The following is a 23,871-nucleotide window of genomic DNA, read 5'->3' as shown; positions in this document are numbered from 1 at the left end:
CATCTAAAAAGTTAATCGACGTTTCCTGAAAGTTTTTTGTAAATTTTAGGAAGGTGGTGGTTGAATTAAAATAATTCACAAGTTCATCTGCAACATGTTTATCTCCATTTATAATGATGAAAATATCATCCAAAAATCTTTTATAGCAGAGTATCCTGTTCATCCAATGGCTACTAAGGATGTAACTGTTTTCCCAGTGGGCCAACACCAAGTTTGCAAAACTTGAGCCCACTGGGGAACCCATCGCTACTCCTATTTGTTGTTTAAACAACTTGCCTTCAAAAGTGACAAAGTTGTCCTTTAAAATAATATCTAGGAGTTGCTCAACTAAAGTGCATTCATTGTCATGTGCCCCTTTAGTTCTAATAAAGTCAACTACCCACTCAATTCCTAAATCATGTGGTATACATGAATATAAGTCACAGATGTCCACTGTTAGAAGGTTCGCTGTTTTATTAAAGGTTGTAACCTGCATACTTTCTAAAAAAGACCATGAGTCCCTAAGAATTTGCGTTTCCAAGTTAACATATTTCTTTAGTATGGAGTCCACTAGTTTTGCACATGGATATGTGATGGACTGTCTTGCGCCCACCAGTGCTCTAAAAGAGGGATCTAGTAGATTTTTATGTAACTTTGGTATCCCGAAAATTTTTGGGATCCTTGGTGCCATCATTGTTATATAAGCATACTGTTTCATGTCAATGATGCCATCAGTATATAAATCACTTAGAAACATTCTAATTCTGTTGTATGCTTGGTTTAATTCATTCCTACTTGTCGCCTCATAGGTGTTACTTTCTAAGACTGAGCCCATAATGTTGGAGTAATCTCCATTATAAAATACTGCTAATCCCCCGCCCTTGTCTGGCTTCATAAGTCTCAAAGGTAGTTGTCTAATTAGGTTTAGTAGTATTTTTTCTTCTTCTGACATATTCAACTCAGTACTCTTTTTACCAGAATGTTTCATTAATTCTCTAAACTCACTGGTACAAAGATGTTCAAACATGTTAAGTACATCATTTTGGGGTGGATTAAATGTGCTAGCTATCCTCAGTTCGTTTGTGTTGTAACTATTATTACCAAATAAAATATTTAAATTAAGTTTGCGTATGAATAATTTAAAGTCAATAAGCAACTCTGAAATGTCACAACTTCTTGAAGGAACGAAGGTCATTCCTTTAGCAAAAAGTTCCACCAAGCTGGGGTCAATTTTGCACTCAGTGTAGTTATAGATGGTAAAGTCTTTTTTAGTGTTCAATAATGTTTCAAAAAGTTTTAACCCGGGTACTTGTTGTTGCTCCTCGTGTTGTACCTCCGTTTGGGTCCTTGTGTTGAGTTCATTGACCAATTGTTCCCCCTCCCTCCCTTGTAGTTTTTTTGGGGGGGTTGGTTTTGTTTTGCATTGTTAACCTGTTGAAAGGTTTGACCAGGTCCAAATTCACTTGGTTCATCTTCAAAAGTTTCATCTTCTAGGTCTATATTGCTGGACATTGTAGCGTTTACTCAGGTACTATCTGTGTACTTAATTTTACTAGGTTGTACATATGTTTCATAACATACACGTTTAAGTGGAGTCACTTTACACTTTAACTAGACTTCTGATATCTTAGAACATATTTATGATCTATTTTTTTAGAAGAATTGTAAGCATTTTATTATTAATTTTTATTATATATATTGCCTATTGTATTATCTTGTTACTATATTGGGTTTCCCTCTGGAACTTTTGTGCAGTTCTGTATTTTTATGGAAACAACATCATAAACATTTTACAATGTACTTGGTTCTTTAAATTTAAAGTGATCAGTTAATTCTAAATAATTAACTGCTGATAGTTGTGAATCCCTATAAATGAAGTGGTAACAAAGGAAGTTGTTGTCTGAGGAAGTTCCGGCATTGCTAGAACGAAAAACGCTGTTTAGTGTTTAACGTGATTTTTTGCTTCTAATAAATGTGATATACATTTTACAAATACTCTCATTATTTTCGCTTTGGATATTCTGTTTCCAGTACCTCCAGCACCTCTACATTCCGTGGTTTGTCAACTCTAGTGCTAAGTGTGTTTTATTCTGGTTCCTGGTTTCAAGTTGTCTGCCAGTTGACTACCGTAGTGGAATGGATGAGGAGGGGGACCAGACACAGTCGCAAGGAAATCTTACCCAACTACTGAATTTAATTAACGATCGACTTGACCGCTTATCGGAGAAGGTAGACTGTGTTACCAGCTCCAGCGGGATGACGAAATCTTCAATGGCGGTAGCAGCTACACCTAGTTGTAACGAACAACATTTACAGGAGAGCGGACCATTACAGAATCAACAGCGTCGCTCAATAGAGATCAGAGAGCCGCGCTCTGCTAATTTGGGCAACAACTTTAACGTAAAATCCTGGTTAGATACGGAGCTGAACATGGACAGCTTAAATGAAGGTACTGAGTCTTTTTCTAATAATGAAAGTACTGAATGTTTAATGGACAAATTAAAACTGTTCGACAACAAGCTTTTTAAAATTAAAAAGCTACAACTAGAACTGAATTATTTAAACAGATGTGTGCAAGAAAAAATTGTTCCAAAGGGCCTAAGACACTATTCTTGAATATGGGTCAGACTTCTTTAATGAACTAATCACATTGTATAACAACCATGGCCTAGAAATAATACAATGTATGATTAAACATTACAAAGTTTCCCTTGAAGTTTTAACCAACGAAGTCACTTTATTGGAACAAGAAATTAAAATTGACTCGGATTACAACAGATATAAATACGAATACGATAGAAGTTTAAAAAGTATAGCACAACAAATGGTTAAACTGAAGGGAAACAAAATCAAAAAACTACAAAGAGACTTAAAAGCATATAGTGAAGGGGAAGCATTCCCTAAACCACCTAATATACAAAACCCTTCACACAACTCCAATGGCAATTCTTATCAAACTGTACCAAAAGGAAAAGGAAAGCGTTTACCATCCAGAAATGTCACTATGGCTAAAAGTAATACTTCTGCAACAATGTCCAGCAATATAGACCTAGAAGATGAAACTTTTGAAGATGAACCAAGTGAATTTGGACCTGGTCAAACCTTTCAACAGGTTAACAATGCAAAACAAAACCAACCCCCCCAAAAAAACTACAAGGGAGGGAGGAGGAACAATTGGTCAATGAACTCAACACAAGGACCCAAATGGAGGTACAACACGAGGAGCAACAACAAGTACCCGGGTTAAAACTTTTTGAAACATTATTGAACACTAAAAAAGACTTTACCATCTATAACTACACTTGAGTGCAAAATTGACCCCAGCTTGGTGGAACTTTTTGCTAAAGGAATGACCTTCGTTCCTTCAAGAAGTTGTGACATTTCAGAGTTGCTTATTGACTTTAAATTATTCATACGCAAACTTAATTTAAATATTTTATTTGGTAATAATAGTTACAACACAAACGAACTGAGGATAGCTAGCACATTTAATCCACCCCAAAATGATGTACTTAACATGTTTGAACATCTTTGTACCAGTGAGTTTAGAGAATTAATGAAACATTCTGGTAAAAAGAGTACTGAGTTGAATATGTCAGAAGAAGAAAAATACTACTAAACCTAATTAGACAACTACCTTTGAGACTTATGAAGCCAGACAAGGGCGGGATTAGCAGTATTTTATAATGGAGATTACTCCAACATTATGGGCTCAGTCTTAGAAAGTAACACCTATGAGGCGACAAGTAGGAATGAATTAAACCAAGCATACAACAGAATTAGAATGTTTCTAAGTGATTTATATACTGATGGCATCATTGACATGAAACAGTATGCTTATATAACAATGATGGCACCAAGGATCCCAAAAATTTTCGGGATACCAAAGTTATATAAAAATCTACTAGATCCCCCTTTTAGAGCACTGGTGGACGCAAGACAGTCCATCACATATCCATGTGCAAAACTAGTGGACTCCATACTAAAGAAATATGTTAACTTGGAAACGCAAATTCTTAGGGACTCATGGTCTTTTTTAGAAAGTATGCAGGTTACAACCTTTAATAAAACAGTGAACCTTCTAACAGTGGACATCTGTGACTTATATTCATGTATACCACATGATTTAGGAATTGAGTGGGTAGTTGACTTTATTAGAACTAAAGGGGCACATGACAATGAATGCACTTTAGTTGAGCAACTCCTAGATATTATTTTAAAGAACAACTTTGTCACTTTTGAAGGCAAGTTGTTTAAACAACAAATAGGAGTAGCGATGGGTTCCCCAGTGGGCTCAAGTTTTGCAAACTTGGTGTTGGCCCACTGGGAAAACAGTTACATCCTTAGTAGCCATTGGATGAACAGGATACTCTGCTATAAAAGATTTTTGGATGATATTTTCATCATTATAAATGGAGATAAACATGTTGCAGATGAACTTGTGAATTATTTTAATTCAACCACCACCTTCCTAAAATTTACAAAAAACTTTCAGGAAACATTGATTAACTTTTTAGATGTTTATTTAAATAAAAGCACAGATAAATACATAGCAAAGATTTTTAGGAAGGAAACATACTGCAACAGTTACCTACACTTCACAAGTATGCATCCCTTACACCAGAAGAAATCTGTTGTCAAAGGACAACTAGTTAGGGCGGCAAGGATGGTTACTTTGAATGAAGACTTTGAAGAAGAATGTGCATTTTTATATAGCATGTTTATAAACAGAGGCTACCCTAACTCATTCTTGCATGAAATTTTTCAAGAAGTCACTGAAAAAAGAAAGAGGGGAATATATAAACCCATTTTGAATACTGCTGTAGTATTAAACAATTCACCTATGGGTGAGACTAACACAAACCCCACTGACCATCTAGATTCCAACATAATATCTACAGTGGAACAAGATTCGAATGACATAATAGAACACAACCAAGATTTCACTATAGCTTTTACATTTACCTATTGTATAGAAGCATTGAACATAGGTAAAATAGTGAAAAAATATTGGCGGTTCTTATCTCTAGACAAAAACTTATCAAGTATCTTTAATTTTGGACCCATTATTTCATACAAAAAGGGCCACAACTTAAAAAAGTTACTTGAAACCAAACTTAAAGTTAAAAAAGTAAAAAGAGGGACTAAGAAGTGTGGGTGTTGCAACTATTGTTCATACATAGAGACATCAGATAAGTTTACCATTAGAAAAGAAACTTTTCATGTTAATGAATCTTACAATTGTAATTCAAGAGCAATAGTCTATCTAGCGCAGAGCACAAAATGCCCGTCATTCTATGTGGGCAAAACAGATAGACGACTGCGTGATCGGATATATGAGCACAATTATGCCATTTCGAAAAACAAAGATGAAAATGCTCTGGCCAGACACTGTGCAAAAAACCTTGGCCATACATTCAAATTTATGGTGATTAGTCAGACTATGAAAGAAGCTGAAGAATCTTTTTTCGTTAATGATAACTTATTAAAATTAGAACTTGAGAGAAATGAATTAAAATGGCAACTACGCTTAATAGCCTGCAGTGACCCAGGTCTCAATGAGTACTGCTCAATCGCATGTATTCTTAAAATTAAAAGCTTATTAAGGTGATTTTTTAAAAATTATAATAAATATTAAATAATAATTAAAGATATATATATATACATGTTTTATTTTTAACTTTTAATTTTGACATTTTAAAAGTATTATAAACAGAAGTACTTGAGCATTAAGCCTAAATCTTAAACTCTAATACATTATTTTTGAGCGTTTACTCAGGTACTATCTGTGTACTTAATTTTACTAGGTTGTACATATGTTTCATAACATACACGTTTAAGTGGAGTCACTTTACACTTTAACTAGACTTCTGATATCTTAGAACATATTTATGATCTATTTTTTTAGAAGAATTGTAAGCATTTTATTATTAATTTTATTATATATATTGCCTATTGTATTATCTTGTTACTATATTGGGTTTCCCTCTGGAACTTTTGTGCAGTTCTGTATTTTTATGGAAACAACATCATAAACATTTTACAATGTACTTGGTTCTTTAAATTTAAAGTGATCAGTTAATTCTAAATAATTAACTGCTGATAGTTGTGAATCCCTATAAATGAAGTGGTAACAAAGGAAGTTGTTGTCTGAGGAAGTTCCGGCATTGCTAGAACGAAAAACGCTGTTTAGTGTTTAACGTGATTTTTTGCTTCTAATAAATGTGATATACATTTTACAAATACTCTCATTATTTTCGCTTTGGATATTCTGTTTCCAGTACCTCCAGCACCTCTACATTCCGTGGTTTGTCAACTCTAGTGCTAAGTGTGTTTTATTCTGGTTCCTGGTTTCAAGTTGTCTGCCAGTTGACTACCGTAGTGGAATGGATCAGGAGGGGGACCAGACACAGTCGCAAGGAAATCTTACCCAACTACTGAATTTAATTAACGATCGACTTGACCGCTTATCGGAGAAGGTAGACTGTGTTACCAGCTCCAGCGGGATGACGAAATCTTCAATGGCGGTAGCAGCTACACCTAGTTGTAACCAACAACATTTACAGGAGAGCGGACCATTACAGAATCAACAGCGTCACTCAATAGAGATCAGAGAGCCGCGCTCTGCTAATTTGGGCAACAACTTTAACGTAAAATCCTGGTTAGATACGGAGCTGAACATGGACAGCTTAAATTAAGGTACTGAGTCTTTTTCTAATAATGAAAGTACTGAATGTTTAATGGACAAATTAAAACTGTTCGACAACAAGCTTTTTAAAATTAAAAAGCTACAACTAGAACTGAATTATTTAAACAGATGTGTGCAAGAAAAAATTGTTCCAAAGGGCCTGAGACACTATTCTTGAATATGGGTCAGACTTCTTTAATGAACTAATCACATTGTATAACAACCATGGCCTAGAAATAATACAATGTATGATTAAACATTACAAAGTTTCCCTTGAAGTTTTAACCAACGAAGTCACTTTATTGGAACAAGAAATTAAAATCGACTCGGATTACAACAGATATAAATACGAATACGATAGAAGTTTAAAAAGTATAGCACAACAAATGGTTAAACTGAAGGGAAACAAAATCAAAAAACTACAAAGAGACTTAAAAGCATATAGTGAAGGGGAAGCATTCCCTAAACCACCTAATATACAAAACCCTTCACACAACTCCAATGGCAATTCTTATCAAACTGTACCAAAAGGAAAAGGAAAGCGTTTACCATCCAGAAATGTCACTATGGCTAAAAGTAATACTTCTGCAACAATGTCCAGCAATATAGACCTAGAAGATGAAACTTTTGAAGATGAACCAAGTGAATTTGGACCTGGTCAAACCTTTCAACAGGTTAACAATGCAAAACAAAACCAACCCCCCCAAAAAAACTACAAGGGAGGGAGGGGGAACAATTGGTCAATGAACTCAACACAAGGACCCAAATGGAGGTACAACACGAGGAGCAACAACAAGTACCCGGGTTAAAACTTTTTGAAACATTATTGAACACTAAAAAAGACTTTACCATCTATAACTACACTGAGTGCAAAATTGACCCCAGCTTGGTGGAACTTTTTGCTAAAGGAATGACCTTCGTTCCTTCAAGAAGTTGTGACATTTCAGAGTTGCTTATTGACTTTAAATTATTCATACGCAAACTTAATTTAAATATTTTATTTGGTAATAATAGTTACAACACAAACGAACTGAGGATAGCTAGCACATTTAATCTACCCCAAAATGATGTACTTAACATGTTTGAACATCTTTGTACCAGTGAGTTTAGAGAATTAATGAAACATTCTGGTAAAAAGAGTACTGAGTTGAATATGTCAGAAGAAGAAAAATACTACTAAACCTAATTAGACAACTACCTTTGAGACTTATGAAGCCAGACAAGGGCGGGGGATTAGCAGTATTTTATAATGGAGATTACTCCAACATTATGGGCTCAGTCTTAGAAAGTAACACCTATGAGGCGACAAGTAGGAATGAATTAAACCAAGCATACAACAGAATTAGAATGTTTCTAAGTGATTTATATACTGATGGCATCATTGACATGAAACAGTATGCTTATATAACAATGATGGCACCAAGGATCCCAAAAATTTTCGGGATACCAAAGTTATATAAAAATCTACTAGATCCCCCTTTTAGAGCACTGGTGGGCGCAAGACAGTCCATCACATATCCATGTGCAAAACTAGTGGACTCCATACTAAAGAAATATGTTAACTTGGAAACGCAAATTCTTAGGGACTCATGGTCTTTTTTAGAAAGTATGCAGGTTACAACCTTTAATAAAACAGCGAACCTTCTAACAGTGGACATCTGTGACTTATATTCATGTATACCACATGATTTAGGAATTGAGTGGGTAGTTGACTTTATTAGAACTAAAGGGCACATGACAATGAATGCACTTTAGTTGAGCAACTCCTAGATATTATTTTAAAGAACAACTTTGTCACTTTTGAAGGCAAGTTGTTTAAACAACAAATAGGAGTAGCGATGGGTTCCCCAGTGGGCTCAAGTTTTGCAAACTTGGTGTTGGCCCACTGGGAAAACAGTTACATCCTTAGTAGCCATTGGATGAACAGGATACTCTGCTATAAAAGATTTTTGGATGATATTTTCATCATTATAAATGGAGATAAACATGTTGCAGATGAACTTGTGAATTATTTTAATTCAACCACCACCTTCCTAAAATTTACAAAAAACTTTCAGGAAATGTCGATTAACTTTTTAGATGTTTATTTAAATAAAAGCACAGATAAATACATAGCAAAGATTTTTAGGAAGGAAACATACTGCAACAGTTACCTACACTTCACAAGTATGCATCCCTTACACCAGAAGAAATCTGTTGTCAAAGGACAACTAGTTAGGGCGGCAAGGATGGTTACTTTGAATGAAGACTTTGAAGAAGAATGTGCATTTTTATATAGCATGTTTATAAACAGAGGCTACCCTAACTCATTCTTGCATGAAATTTTTCAAGAAGTCACTGAAAAAAGAAAGAGGGAATATATAAACCCATTTTGAATACTGCTGTAGTATTAAACAATTCACCTATGGGTGAGACTAACACAAACCCCACTGACCATCTAGATTCCAACATAATATCTACAGTGGAACAAGATTCGAATGACATAATAGAACACAACCAAGATTTCACTATAGCTTTTACATTTACCTATTGTATAGAAGCATTGAACATAGGTAAAATAGTGAAAAAATATTGGCGGTTCTTATCTCTAGACAAAAACTTATCAAGTATCTTTAATTTTGGACCCATTATTTCATACAAAAAGGGCCACAACTTAAAAAAGTTACTTGAAACCAAACTTAAAGTTAAAAAAGTAAAAAGAGGGACTAAGAAGTGTGGGTGTTGCAACTATTGTTCATACATAGAGACATCAGATAAGTTTACCATTAGAAAAGAAACTTTTCATGTTAATGAATCTTACAATTGTAATTCAAGAGCAATAGTCTATCTAGCGCAGTGCACAAAATGCCCGTCATTCTATGTGGGCAAAACAGATAGACGACTGCGTGATCGGATATATGAGCACAATTATGCCATTGCGAAAAACAAAGATGAAAATGCTCTGGCCAGACACTGTGCAAAAAACCTTGGCCATACATTCAAATTTATGATGATTAGTCAGACTATGAAAGAAGCTGAAGAATCTTTTTTCGTTAATGATAACTTATTAAAATTAGAACTTGAGAGAAATGAATTAAAATGGCAACTACGCTTAATGGCCTGCAGTGACCCAGGTCTCAATGAGTACTGCTCAATCGCATGTATTCTTAAAATTAAAAGCTTATTAAGGTGATTTTTTAAAAATTATAATAAATATTAAATAATAATTAAAGATATATATATATACATGTTTTATTTTTAACTTTTAATTTTGACATTTTAAAAGTATTATAAACAGAAGTACTTGAGCATTAAGCCTAAATCTTAAACTCTAATACATTATTTTTGAGCGTTTACTCAGGTACTATCTGTGTACTTAATTTTACTAGGTTGTACATATGTTTCATAACATACACGTTTAAGTGGAGTCACTTTACACTTTAACTAGACTTCTGATATCTTAGAACATATTTATGATCTATTTTTTTAGAAGAATTGTAAGCATTTTATTATTAATTTTTATTATATATATTGCCTATTGTATTATCTTGTTACTATATTGGGTTTCCCTCTGGAACTTTTGTGCAGTTCTGTATTTTTATGGAAACAACATCATAAACATTTTACAATGTACTTGGTTCTTTAAATTTAAAGTGATCAGTTAATTCTAAATAATTAACTGCTGATAGTTGTGAATCCCTATAAATGAAGTGGTAACAAAGGAAGTTGTTGTCTGAGGAAGTTCCGGCATTGCTAGAACGAAAAACGCTGTTTAGTGTTTAACGTGATTTTTTGCTTCTAATAAATGTGATATACATTTTACAAATACTCTCATTATTTTCGCTTTGGATATTCTGTTTCCAGTACCTCCAGCACCTCTACATTCCGTGGTTTGTCAACTCTAGTGCTAAGGGCAATTCTGTTATAGCAGACTTCCATTTTGCTTAGTTCAGTTTGTTGAGATTAGTCAGAATGGGAAATGCATAGAGTAGGGTGGATAAAAGTTGGGAGCGAGCAATGACTGATCTTGTGTTGTTGGCAAGAAATGGTTTGATACAGTAGGGTGATCCCAGTTTGGCATGTACTTTTTTAATAGTTAAAGGAAAACAACGGGATATGCCCTACTTCAACTCAACTTATTTGAACCTTTTCTCCCTATTCCCTCCACCAACCAAAAAAAAATTAACAATGCTGCCCTGAAAAACTGTGATTTCCTCTGTTTTCCTTCAATGCTACATTCTTTTCCCGTACTGTATAACTTTCAGTTGAAAAAAAATTTCTCATGCCCTGTAAAAGTTAGCTTTTGGCTCAGAAGCTGTGATGTCAGAGGGGCTACAAATCAGCAGTAGTTCCTATACAAGATACCGCCCAGAAACCTATATCATCCCGGCACTATTAGCATGCTATTGTTAAAAATCCCCCCCCCCGCCTCTTACGTGATGTAAGAGACTCAGACCTTCCCACACCTGTAAGGTGTTAAATACTTGCTGCAGGGAGTGAGAACGCTTTTTCCATAGTGCTGTATCCTGCCGAGTGGTTTATCTAGCTGGACATCTGGGAACACGTGGACTCCTTATCCAAAGGCTCCTACTGCATTCAGAATTTGCATTTCAACTGTAAGTTTTTTTTTTTTTTACAGTCTGTTCCCTTGCAAACATGAAACCTCATGCTAACAACTAAAAGAAATCCTGTTTAAAACATCCGGCAGCATATTTGTGTGTTTTAAACAGGATTTCTTGCAGTCGCTAGCATGAGGTCTCATTTTTAAGCTGTGTGCGTGTTTCAACAGCTTTTCTTGCAGTCGCTAGCATGAGGTTTGACTTTAGATGCTTTAAAGTCAAACCTCATGCTAGCGACTGCTAAAAGCTGTTGAACACACACAGCCTCATGCTAGCGACTGCAAGAAATATGCTGTCCGGATGCTTTAAACAGGATTTATTTCAGTCGCTAGCATGAGGTTTCACTTTTAAACCATGTGTGTGTTTTTAAACTTTTTCTTGCAGTCGCTAGCATGAGGTTTCACTTTAGATGCTTTCAAGTGAAGCCTCATGCTAGCGACTGCAAGAAAAAGTTTAAAAACACACACAGGGTTTAAAAGTGAAACCTCATGCTAGCGACTGAAAGAAATCCTGTGTAAAGCACCCGGACAGCATATTTCTCGCAGTCGCTAGCATGAGGTTTCATTTTTAAGCTGTGTGTGTGTTTCAACAGCTTTGTTTCCAGTCGCTAGCATGAGGTTTGACTTTAGATGCTTTAAAGTCAAACCTCATGCTAGCATTAAAAACTGTTGAAACACACACACATTGAACCTCATGCTAGCGACTGCAAGAAATATGCTGTCTGGATGCTTTACACAGGATTTCTTTCAGTCGCTAGCATGAGGTTTCACTTTTAAACCCTGTGTGTGTTTTTAAACATTTTCTTCCAGTCGCTAGCCTGAGGTTTCACTTTAGATGCTTTCAAGTGAAGCCTCATGCTACCGACTGCAAGAAAGTTTAAAAACACACACAGGGTTTAAAAGTGAAACCTCATGCTAGCAACTGAAAGAAATCCTGTGTAAAGCATCCGGACAGCATATTTCTTGCAGTCGCTAGCATAAGGTCTCATTTTTAAGCTGTGTGTTTCAACAGATTGGTTTCCAGTCGCTAGCATGAGGTTTGCTAGTCAAACTACCAGGTAGTTGTAGCAACTAGTATGCAGCATAGTCTTTTTGTATAGCTGGTGCAATTATAAATACTTTTCTTCATATTTGTGACTTGGTGCTTTTATCCAGTACATTCAGAAAGAGTGACTATGTTTTAGGCAGGAGTGGAAGCTTTGTGTTGCTTCTTTGCAGTGCATAAAACATCATTTTTAACTGAGTTATCTTTACCTGAAAAATATCGGATCATGCTTTTCTCTGTAGGTTAGCTGTATAATCCTTTCCTCATTTTTGGTAATGTGAATAACTTTTGGACTGCTTTAAGTGAGCCTTCTGTAAAGGCAGCAGGTAGTTGATGACTTTCTTTCAGTCACATTCAGCCTGTGCATACCTCCAAAAATGAGAGCATTTTTAATTCTTTTTAAATGTCAGCATTTCTAAACTTTTAAGTGCATTTCCTTGTATTTTATTCTAGGTTTTTATTTTGACAGTATGGTTCGGGAGCTTTCCATCCTTGCTGTGTGTGTGTGTCTGTGTGTGGTGGGGCGGATGTTGCTGCTTTCACTCCACAGGACACCATAGGATACTCGTGGCTGCATTTAAAGAAGAATACAGCTGTTTGAATTACATTCTCTTGACCTTAATGCTGTTTCAACCCAAGTATCCTAATTTACATCAGATCTGTTGTACATGGTGTTGTAGGACTTTGTCAAACAATTCACCAAACTTCTTAGAGCTCCCTTCTCATCCTGCACTGTGAGCAGCCCTGTAAAAGTGCACAGATGGGATGCTTCATTTTACTCTGGTGTCCCATGTGACAGCTGGCATTCTGAATTTGATCGCCATTTCTATGTTATGGGGAGGGAGGACTGAGCATGTCAAATGCTGATGCTTCTTCTTAGTGGATGACAGGATGGGGTAGCACATCTATAGAAGTATCTCTGTGTGGATGACCAGAAATGGATATGCAGCTTGGGGCATTGGAGAGACGTACATCACTGCGCTTCTCCCACTCTACAAGCTGTTCTTTGCAAAGATTGAAAAGATAAAATAGCATAAGCTTGCAGATAGCATTGCATCAAGCACTGATTGTATGCCCTTGTGGTTCTTAGGGTTTGGGTAGGGTACCCCTTGGAAATTGTTTTTTAAAGAAGGGCTAGACCGTCACTGCATTGTGCCTTGTAGTTTATGTCAAGAATTATTCCACTAATTTGGATACTTTTGAGTTTTGGCTTGACTTGATACCTTGTGAAAAGACATGGCACACTGTTTAATTGGTAATGATCTTGCAGTTACAATGTTATTATAAGAAATGCCGACCAAAAAGTGATTCTGAAATCAAGCTAGCATTTCTTTAATTAGTAGTGGAAAATTACACCTAATAAGAAGAGGCATGCCTTCTGCAACCGGTAGGACTTGCTTAACTGACATTAGGGCTGCTGAGTAGAAAAAAAATTTTAAGGATGCCAAACCATTCCCTTTCCTGTCTTGTATCACTTGGCCTGCTCTCCCCCCCTCTCTCTGTCTCTCACCAGTGCTTGCATGCTAAGAAAAAGCTTAGGCTGAGGAAAGAAAGGCCCCATGCTGCCTTTTGAAAAACTTTTAACAAATACTGGTGTGTTTTCAAAGCAAGAATAGTCATATTTGTTTTTTGTTCTTCTCCTGTTCATCATCCCTGTTGCATTTTGTGGAAAGTATTTCTCCTTTCTATTAATGCTAGGCTCAGGCTTAGATTAACAAACGCAACATCCTTTTCCATGTTTAGGAAACGTACTTGTGTATCCCAAAGGTGACAGGTACGTTAGATGTCTGTGTTGCTTAAGTACCCAGCATGATACCTGCCGATGTTCTGTCTGTAAAGGGTGTAATAATGCAACCAAATGCAGTTACCACAAGGCCATGGAAAAAAGCCTACTTTACCAGTAGCTAGGCACATTACAGAGAAGACCACTGTTCCACTTCTTGGTCGCGTCCTCTTTTGCTTCAGTAGTGTGAATGAATAGATTTTTAAGTCTGGATTTCTGCTGTGAATTGCTGAAGAAGCCTCACCTGCTGCACAGGTATAACAGCATAGAATACTGTGGCTGGAAACCTCACTTCACAAGGGCAGGTTTGCTTCTGGCAGGAGAGTCTGTAAAGTCCCTCACTATTATAGTTCTAGAACTAATATCTCCTTCCTCTCCAGGGCCACAGGATCCTTTATCTTCAAAATATGTTTGCTGTGATCCTTTGCAGGATTCCTTCATCCTTCCTGATAGATTTTGACCATGTAGCTTTTGCTTTAAGGCATTTTGGCAGCAGGAGTTCTGAAGACTGGTTTGTTGATCCTTCGCTCCTAGATTCCTTCTTTTCCCCTTATGGTTCCATTGTTTGTGCCAGCAGACTAGTCTGGTCACTGCCGCTGAACTCTTGTATTATCTTATTCAGCATCTGCCCCTTTGAAATCATTGGCTGTTGTGCTGGTGTTGTCCATTTCAACATTTTGCATTTCAGTGGGTCCAGTATTTCTGCTGTTGGTTTCATGGATGTTAGTGGTTTTGACTAATTTTGGCACTCACAGTGCATGTTATCCAGTTTCTTAGGTTAGTTATGAACTCCAGTCCAGATTACAGTCTTTCTAGGATCTGTGATCCCAGGCTATTATCCCCAATCTCTGGCTATCTTTCTTCTTGCCCTTCTGCCGTAGTGGAGATCTCCTAGTGGCACCAGTTGCCAGAAGATCAGTAGGTGCCTTAGATTCTCAGCCACCTCCAAGTGATTTCTTAAGTGGTTATGGTAGTCCATTTACCTAGAGCCTGAAATCAACTCCTACAGAGCACCTTGATAAAGTAACCAACCGCACTTCCCCTCCACTAGATGACCCCTAGACTTGGGGAGATTCTGTTTTTTTTAATGTAGTAATACTGCAGCTGGTCATTTTTCCTCACTAACTTTGGCGATCCATCCTTTACCAAATATTGTTCCTTTACCAAATATTGTGTAGGATGCCACGGATTGCACTGAACACTCTTCACAGTATAACTTGTGTCCCTAAGAAGGCAGATAGGATTATGAGAAACAGAGCGTTTTTATTATCTCCACTTATTTCCAATATAAACTGCCATGTAACCTTGAAAATAGCTTTCTTATTACGCTACTTTAATTCTTTTGGAATTGACAGGTATGCCTCATTGGTTCGGACGTAAGCATAGTGTGCTGTGACTGATTTCTTGCAGCAGTCTGTGGTTTACTTATCAATAACTTTTGTGTTTCTGGGTGTGTAATCAATTTAACAGTTAAAACAAGGTTTTCCAAAATTAAATAAATACATAATAAATAAAGTAATCCTTTCTTCACTTTTGAGCTAACGACAGTGTGGGAATTTGTTTTTTTCAAAAGCGATGGTCAGCCTGTGAATAACTTCAGCACAAATTAAAATGTCTGAATGTCAAATGACTTTAGATTGGAGGGAAGTTATATGTTTACTCCAGTATATAGTATGATCTTAGAGAGTTTATAGATTTCTTAATTTAATTTTTGCTGAGCAGTTTGTTGATTTATTGATGGTCCTTTTGATGGTGGGAAATTGCATGGATAAATCCATCTCTATTATGATTTTTTTTTCAGATATTTTGACTTCCAGACAATTTCAATCAGTGAGACTGTGTCATGTGATTACAGAGGTTGCCTATTTTACAAGTAGGGGCTCCTTTTCTGTCTGTGTGTGTGTGTGTGTAAGAGAGGGAGAGATTCAATATGTTTACTGAATATATATTTGCAAATGGAATTCGTAGTTAAATAGGCCCTTCTTAGGCAAGTAGATTTGAGTAACCAATATTAGATCTTAGCCATCCAGCTAGGACAGTTTAGTATGTGTATTTTTCTTCCGGTTTGATGAAGGCTATGCTGCTTACTTAAGGAGTATATTCATGGCTATCCATCCAGTTGTAGTGTTGTAGAACTACATTGTTTGATAATGAGAGGAGCTTTTTACAGAAGTTGAAAGTTTTTGTGTCAAGAACCTGTCCATGCAAAGTGGCTTGTTTATGTTGCAGTGAAGGTTGTGGTCTTTGTGGTAAGTCTTTTAAATATAACCAGTATTTCTGAGGTGGAGAAATTCTCTTAAGGCAGGATCTTTCTTGGCCTGGAAAGCAAGCCAGTGATGAAATTTATAGGGGCCAGTGAGAGACAGAGGAAATAGCCTAGTATAAACCTATGAACCTATCTGCCCTAATGCATTTATAAGCCTAGCCCAAAGTTTTGTGGCTTACGCCACCCCTTATGTTAAAAAATACTGTGCCCATTAGTTTGTTGTGCCTCTGTCCAGCAGTGACAGAGATGATTCCCGGGGTAAACCTACGATCTCCCATCCACCGGTCAAATTTTCTCTTGAACAGAGCCAGCGAGGTGCTCTGCCTCACATGGACCGGGATTTTATTCCACAGCGTAGGGAGTCTCTGGGTGATAAATCTATCCCTCCAGCACATCTTATTCATATCCGTGCTAAGGTTTAAGTCGCTTGCTCTAGTGGTTCTGGTGGATTTGGATTTTGAGGTGGAGCATGTCCATTAATTCCGGGTTGGACATGGCCTTGTATGTCAGGCACAGGTCACCTCTGAGCAGACAGTATGCAACTGAATAGAGCTGGAGTTTCTTCAGTCTGGCAATATATGACAGATTTTGGAGTTCCTTTATCCTTTTGGTGAGGAACTTTTGGGGTCTCTCCAATTGCTGCAGGTGTCGGGTGAGATACATCCCGAATGGGGCATTGTACTCTATCATTGGTCTGATAAGTGAAGAGTACAGGGGAACAATGACCTCACTTGATCTGGATGTGAATCCCTTCATGATCAGGTGGGCAACGTAGAAGGTCTTTCTAACCACTTTAGCAACGCAAGTGTCAAAAGAAAGACCACTGTCAACCTGGGTCCCCAGGTCCCTGACAACCTCTTCTGTGCTTAGTGGATTGCCACCTATATGGTAGCTTGGGGTTACCTTGCTTTTCCCGAAGGGTATGACTATACATTTTTTGGCGTTTAACTTCAGGCCATGGCTCTGGCACCAGCTATCAGTTTCCGTGAGACCCCTCTGAAGGATATCTGTGTCCGATGTACTTTCCACTATGGCGCCCAGTTTGCAGTCATCTGCAAACTTTGTCAGCCATAGTCCTCCTATGTTTGCCTGTACTTCTGAGAAGTAGATGCCGAACAATAGGGGGCCAAGGACTGAGCCCTGTGGGACATCACTTGTGACCGGCTTGGAGTCTGACATGGTGCCAGCAACTATAACCCTGTGGGTTCTGTCCTTTAGCCAGTTTGCAACCCATCTTGTGACATATGGGTTTACATTTAAGCTGGTAAGTTTCTCTAATACCCGAGTGGGGTATTGTGTCGAAAGCTTTTGCAATGTCAAGGTAGGCTGTATTTCCCTCATCAATGGCCTTGGTGACTGTTTCGAAGAAGTCAACCAAGTTCAAAAGGCATGATCTGCCCTTGACAAAGCCAAACTGGGTCTGGTCCAATGTCTGCAAGTCCCCTATGTCTTTGTTTATGAGTTCCATTATGATCCTCTCCATAGCTTTGCAGACCAGGCTTGTTAAGCTGAAGGGGTGGTAATTACCAGGGTCAGTAGAGGCACTGCCTTTGTGGAGTGGGACCACAGTTGCCGTACGCCACTCCTTGGGCACGTATCCTGTGGTAAGGCTAAGATTAAACAGCTGCCTTATGTGCGGGTTTAGTTCCTCATTGAGTTCGTGTAGCACACAGCCGGGGACACCATCCGGTCCCATTGATGCTGTGTTTTTAGCTTTAGATAGAGCAGCTTTCACCTGGGCATTTGAGATATCTGGGAGGCTACACTCCGCTGGGATAGTTATCTCTCCTTTTGGGGGGGAGAGGGGGGTGAAGTTTCCACTGAACCTGTCTGCCAGTATGTTGGCAATGTCTGTGGATGCAGTGATTTTTGTATCATTTTGGACTAATTCTGAGCATATCTGGGAGTTTCCACCCAGGTTTCTGACATAGCTGAAGAAGGCCTTATGATTGTCTTTTGAATCTATGGCAATTTTTCTCTCAAAGTTGGCCCTGGATGATTTTATGAGTGCTCGTATTTTTTTACTAATAATGATAAAGGGTGTCTTCCCTTTTATGGATTTTGCTCTATCATGTAATAGCTTTCTCCTCTTATTGTATAGTTTGTTTATGGCTGGGGTCCACCAGACTGGACGTTTGCCCTTGTTGGAAAGAGTCTTGGTTTTATTAGAGATTGCCTGATCCATGCAGTCCTGGAGGTGTTTGTAGAAGGCATTTGTAAGGGCTTCCGCAGCTTGGGTTGTGGTTTCCACTGGCTCCGGGGGCCTTGAAGGATACCACACCAGTCTTGAGTAGTGTGAAGTTTGCTTTATAGAAGTTCTTCACTGTGGTCTTTTTTTTTGTTTGGGGTGGGGGCGGGATGTGGATTTCCAGTGAGATTAGTTTATGATCTGATCTCACCAATGAGGGATATACTTCCGCTGTGGAGCATTTTGTCCCCATGTTTGTGATGATGAGATCTAGTATATTTTCTCCTCTTGTGGGAACGGTGACTAGTTGTTCCATAGCATTTGAATTTATGAACTCCAGGAACCTTTGGGCTCGAAAGTTGGGGCTTGAGTAATGTTCACAGCACACGATAGTCACAAACAAGAAACTTTTAATGAAGCTTTCAGGTTTACACCCTTCATCAGCATACAAAATCACAACACACACTGTTAATGTGTTGTGATTTTGTATGCTGATGAAGGGTGTAAACCTGAAAGCTTCATTAAAAGTTTCTTGTTTGTGACTATCGTGTGCTGTGGATGTTTATGGTATATAGTACTTCTGGAGTATTTCTGCTTGAGTAATGTTCCCAGTCTATATTCGGGTAGTTGAAGTCACCCAATATAATGGTGTTTGGAGATACATTTATACCCTCCAATGTCTTCAGGAAGGCTGTGTGGAGTTCCTGAGTTTGAGAGGGTGGCCTATAGCATGCTACAAATTGTAGAGCAGTTTTGCCTATGGTTAATTGCACCTGGATGATTTCCGATGCTTCATGCGTTGCCACCAACCTGGAGGTGTGGGTATCCTTGATGAATATGGATACACCCACTCCTTTTGTGGTGTGGTCCGGGTTTTGGAGCCGGAACGCATGATATGAGGTAAAACCTGATGGTGCCGGGGTGCTCTCAGGAGCCTTGAACCAGGTTTCAGTCACAGCACAGACATCAATGTTCTCCATACTGAGAAGGGCCTTGAGTGCTTGCATTTTGCGATTTAGACTTCTGGCATTGAGCAGCATTACCCTTAGTTTCTTCCCATTTTTGTTTTCTAGGGTGGTAGGTTTAGAATTGAGGCTTGCCTAAAAAAGGCACTATGGGGGTGGCAACAGCCTTAGCAAATATCAGGAATCCCAGGGGTGACAGGTGCAAGCCATCCCTTGCGAAGCAGCATGGCTTGTCAAGCATGTCATCCCAGGCAGACAGACACTGGATCCCCTTTGAATGACACCAGAAATTAAGCCAATTGTTAAAGCTGATCATCTTGTCTCTATATTGTGGCATCATTCTTGGTGAAGGAAGGATACTGCTCAGGGTCAGGGTCATAACTGCCTGGGCTACATAATCGGGGAGCTCCTCTGTCTCTTTTCATGTAGTCCAGGGAGGTACATCTCAGGTTGTTCACACCAGCATGGACAATGGTCATATTTGTACTTGCTGTGGAGTGACCCGAGTGCTTGTGTTATGTGGCGGATTCTAGCGCCCGATAGGCAGCTTACTGTGACCCTCTCCTTGTTCAGCCTGGTGAGTGGGACGTCAGTGTGTCTGACTATGGAGTCACCTATGACAAGTATGTTTGCTGTTTTATTTGGCCTTAAGGGCTGTGACTGCTTTGCACACTGATTTTGTGGTTTATGTGTTGCCTGTGGTGTGTCATGAGGTGGCAGTTGCTTGGGTGTCTGCTTTGGGGGCCTCTGCTGTTTAGGTAAATTTTTGCTCAGAGCCTCCGGGTATGTCTGTGTTTGTGTTTGATTCATTGTTGTGATAGCTTTATGTGAGACTGGTTTTGTGGTGTGTGTAGTTGCCTTCTCCTCCTGTCTGGTCTTGCCAGTCCTTGGTTTTGTGGTGTGTGTAGTTGCCTTCTCCTCCTGTCTGGTCTTGCCAGTCCTGAGTTGAGAGAGCTCACCCTCCAGTTTGGCTAAATAGCTGCATCTCTCGCAAGTATTTGTGTTATGTGGGAGGAGGAGAGGGCTGTCTGTGTACATGAGGCAATTGTAACCTTGCCTCAATATTCCCAGATTCACCAACTGGACAGGAGAGGACGCTAGCATCTGGCCCTTCGACATGCTAGAGAAATTAAGAAGTTAGGGGTGTAACTGAATAAGAGAGGACTTAGTAAGGAAGTGGGTACTCCTGGGGGCGGGGGTTCGCTAGTGAGGGACTTTGTATAATATAGAAGTGCTTAACCTGAAATGAAGATGCTTTTAAGAAAAGTGCTGAGCTTTTTTTTTTTTTTTTGGAAAAAAAAAAGCTTTTAGGAACAAGTGCTGCGCTTTTTAGTTAAGGGATATACTGTTTAGATTACTAGTAGAGCAGTTCTAAGGGAAAAAATGAAGAACAGACTTTATGGAGCCAGAAAAAGTTTAATCTTGTTAAACCGGTGCTGCCCGATGCTGCTCTAAGTGGCAACTCCGCGCTAAAGCGTGCTTTATAGCAGGGGGCAGGAAAGAGCCAGGAATTGACCCAAAACTGTCAATAAAACTACAGTTTCAAGTCAGTAACCACTCCCACGGGGGGCAGGGAAGCTGCTCAATGTTTTTCACTGCCACTGATCAACAGAGAGACCTTCCTTTAGCCCAAGCCAAATATGGCCTCACAAACTTACAAACAGTTCAAGAACAGCAAGCCTGTAACTGAACTTTTTTCAATCTCAGTAAAGTGGGAAAAAAGCAAGATTTTTTTTGTTTTGTTTTTGTTTTTTCAGAGATAGCAGAGGTTCACAAGTAATATCAAGTTATAACAGTGCAGTAAATGACCCCACACAAGAGTGCTAGGCCAAAGACAGAAAATATGCAAGTTTTGAGAAAACGATTTTAAAATTAAGTGCAAACAGGAAATTCAAAGGACTAAGTTCACTAAAAAGCAAGAAGCTTTTTAGTCTGGATAACTTAAGGGAACTTAGTCCTTTGACTTTTTTTGTTAGAAATGGTTGTACTCTTTCTTTTGGCATGTGGTTTTGCTGAGGCACGTGCCAAAAGGGTGCTGCGCTCAATAATTGCACTTTAAAGGAAGAATACAGGGATGTTACGACCTTGTCCCTGGATGAGATACCCTTACTAATTGAGGTGGGCCATGTAAAAAGCTTTCCTTACAACCGAGACAATGTGCTGGTCAAAAGTCAGGTTTCTATCAACCCGGGTGCCCAAGCACCTCACGACTGATTGCGTGCTTACAACATTGTTATTAACGTGATAATTTGTGGGGACATCACTCTCCTCAAAGGGGATGATTGTACATTTTTTTTGCATTTAGCTTGAGGCCATGTTTCTGGCACCAGTCATTTGTTTGGGTGAGACCCTCTTGTAGCTTATTCAGAATCATTTTATTAAGTCAGTAATGTGAATTCTTTACTTTATTACAAATTGTTTGGCTTATTTTTGTGGATTATAGTATTGTAGGGCTGCTAATGTTCACATTGTATGTAGATGGACTGCTGGAGATGTTTTCCCAGTGAGAAATGCTAGTGCTGTAGTGAATGTTTATTTGTAAAAAAAAAATCTATATATTAACTAAGATGCAACTGATAGATTAGAGAATTAAAATCAGAATGAGAATTAGAATTTTAAGGCAAGTATTAGGCATTTATTACATTTATTTATTTCTGGAGCATTTCTCCACAGGCCTCCGCTGAGAACAGGCTCTGTGGAACCTAGTCGGACTTTCCCGATCAACAAATGATAAATAAAAAAAAAATTATTAATTGTTTGAAAAATCATAGATGTGATATGTATATGTAAGGTGGTATCTGTTAACAGTCTGCTTGTGAAATTCTGGATCCACTGGAGCTGTTTCAGGACGCCATCAGGAGGCTTTACAGCAGTTTAAGCATGATAAAACAGTGCATCAACATATTCCAACTAAAGTGTGTCACAGGATGTTTTACACTTTTACAAAGGCTTTGACCACTTCAAATTATGACATTTCTATCTGGCCTTCCTCTATCCTTGCAATGTTTGTCAGTGTCAGCTGTAACATTCTAGTTGTGAAAAATCTGAGTATTTCCTTATTTAGATTAATGATTAGTTACAGACTTGAGTGCAGCATTGGTACAAGGCTGTCTTCATGAGAGTGAGGGAAAAGTCTTGGTTCTTATTATGCCAAGTTTGCTAGCACTGCTAGTAGCACAACACAATGATTTTCTTTATTCATATAGTCGTGCTTTCTACTCTTATGGTATGTTTGGGAAAACTGAAACTGTACTTTGTGGTACTTGTGGGAGGATGCTGCATTCCTCAGACTGTCATTGTGGAGAAGCTATGTAATTAGTGTTATGCCATCCATTCCCGTTTGCAATACTACTCACTTATATACTTCTGTCTGGAAGATAGACAATGTCTTCCAGGGCAGCTGGCGTTCATCCTGCCAGTGAAACAGTGATATATACAGTTATTGGCTCACAGATATCTCTTTATTAGTTTAAATTTTTTTTTTTATATTGATTGAGTGGTTCATTGTAGTGGGAGGATGGTGCGGTTAGTATGAAGCGGTTCGTTTTCCATAAATTCCACATGTCTTTGTATCATACGCAGTGTGTGCCAGGCCAACAAGCACTTTATTTGCAGCTGAATATTTTAAATATACATTTGGTAGCTCCTACCTGTTAATCTGTTACAGATGGCTCATGTAATTGTTTCGATACATTTCACTTTTGTTGAGATTTTGTTGAGATTGTGCTTATTTACTGTTTTAATTGAATTGTATCGACAAAGTGTGAGTCTCCTTTGTATCTGGAAAATATGCATATTTGGGCAGTTTTTTCAATAATGGTGCTGCATTGTCATTGCTTACAGAAACAATTTTCAATGTTGTCAATTTTAAACAATCTGTACGTGTGCTGTATGATACAATCGGGAATGTGCACCACAGAACACATTAATGTACAATTTGTACAATTGTTTTGGACTATGCAAGGAGCCAATGTGACATTAGTCCATACGTTAACATGTATCCGGAAGTGTCCATATGCATTTCATAAGAACGTGCTTCAATGCTGTTTCAATCAATGTCAGTATCAAGGCTAGAGTACTTTTACTGATAACCGGCTGTGTAAAGTTCCTTAAGTAACTTAAGTGTACCTTGTGGTCTGTGGGTTACAGTGCTGTTCCTACACAACAGTAATTTCTATAGATGTTCAGAAATACTGCCTGCATGACATTATTTTCCAATAGATTACGGTGTGTTAGAAACCGGTGGTTACCCAGCATAGATTGTTTTTTTTTTTAATTGGCATTTACAAATGCACAATGTCATTTTCAATGTGCTCCCTCAGTACATGTGCGCATGTTGACCCTTCGTGTTGCGATAGCT

Source organism: Protopterus annectens, chromosome 7.part0, assembly GCF_019279795.1.
Source record: "Protopterus annectens isolate FY-2018-M chromosome 7.part0, PAN1.0, whole genome shotgun sequence".
Classification (NCBI taxonomy): Eukaryota; Metazoa; Chordata; order Ceratodontiformes; family Protopteridae; genus Protopterus; species Protopterus annectens.
The sequence above is the reverse complement of the archived record's forward strand: the minus strand, read 5'-3'. Positions refer to the sequence as shown.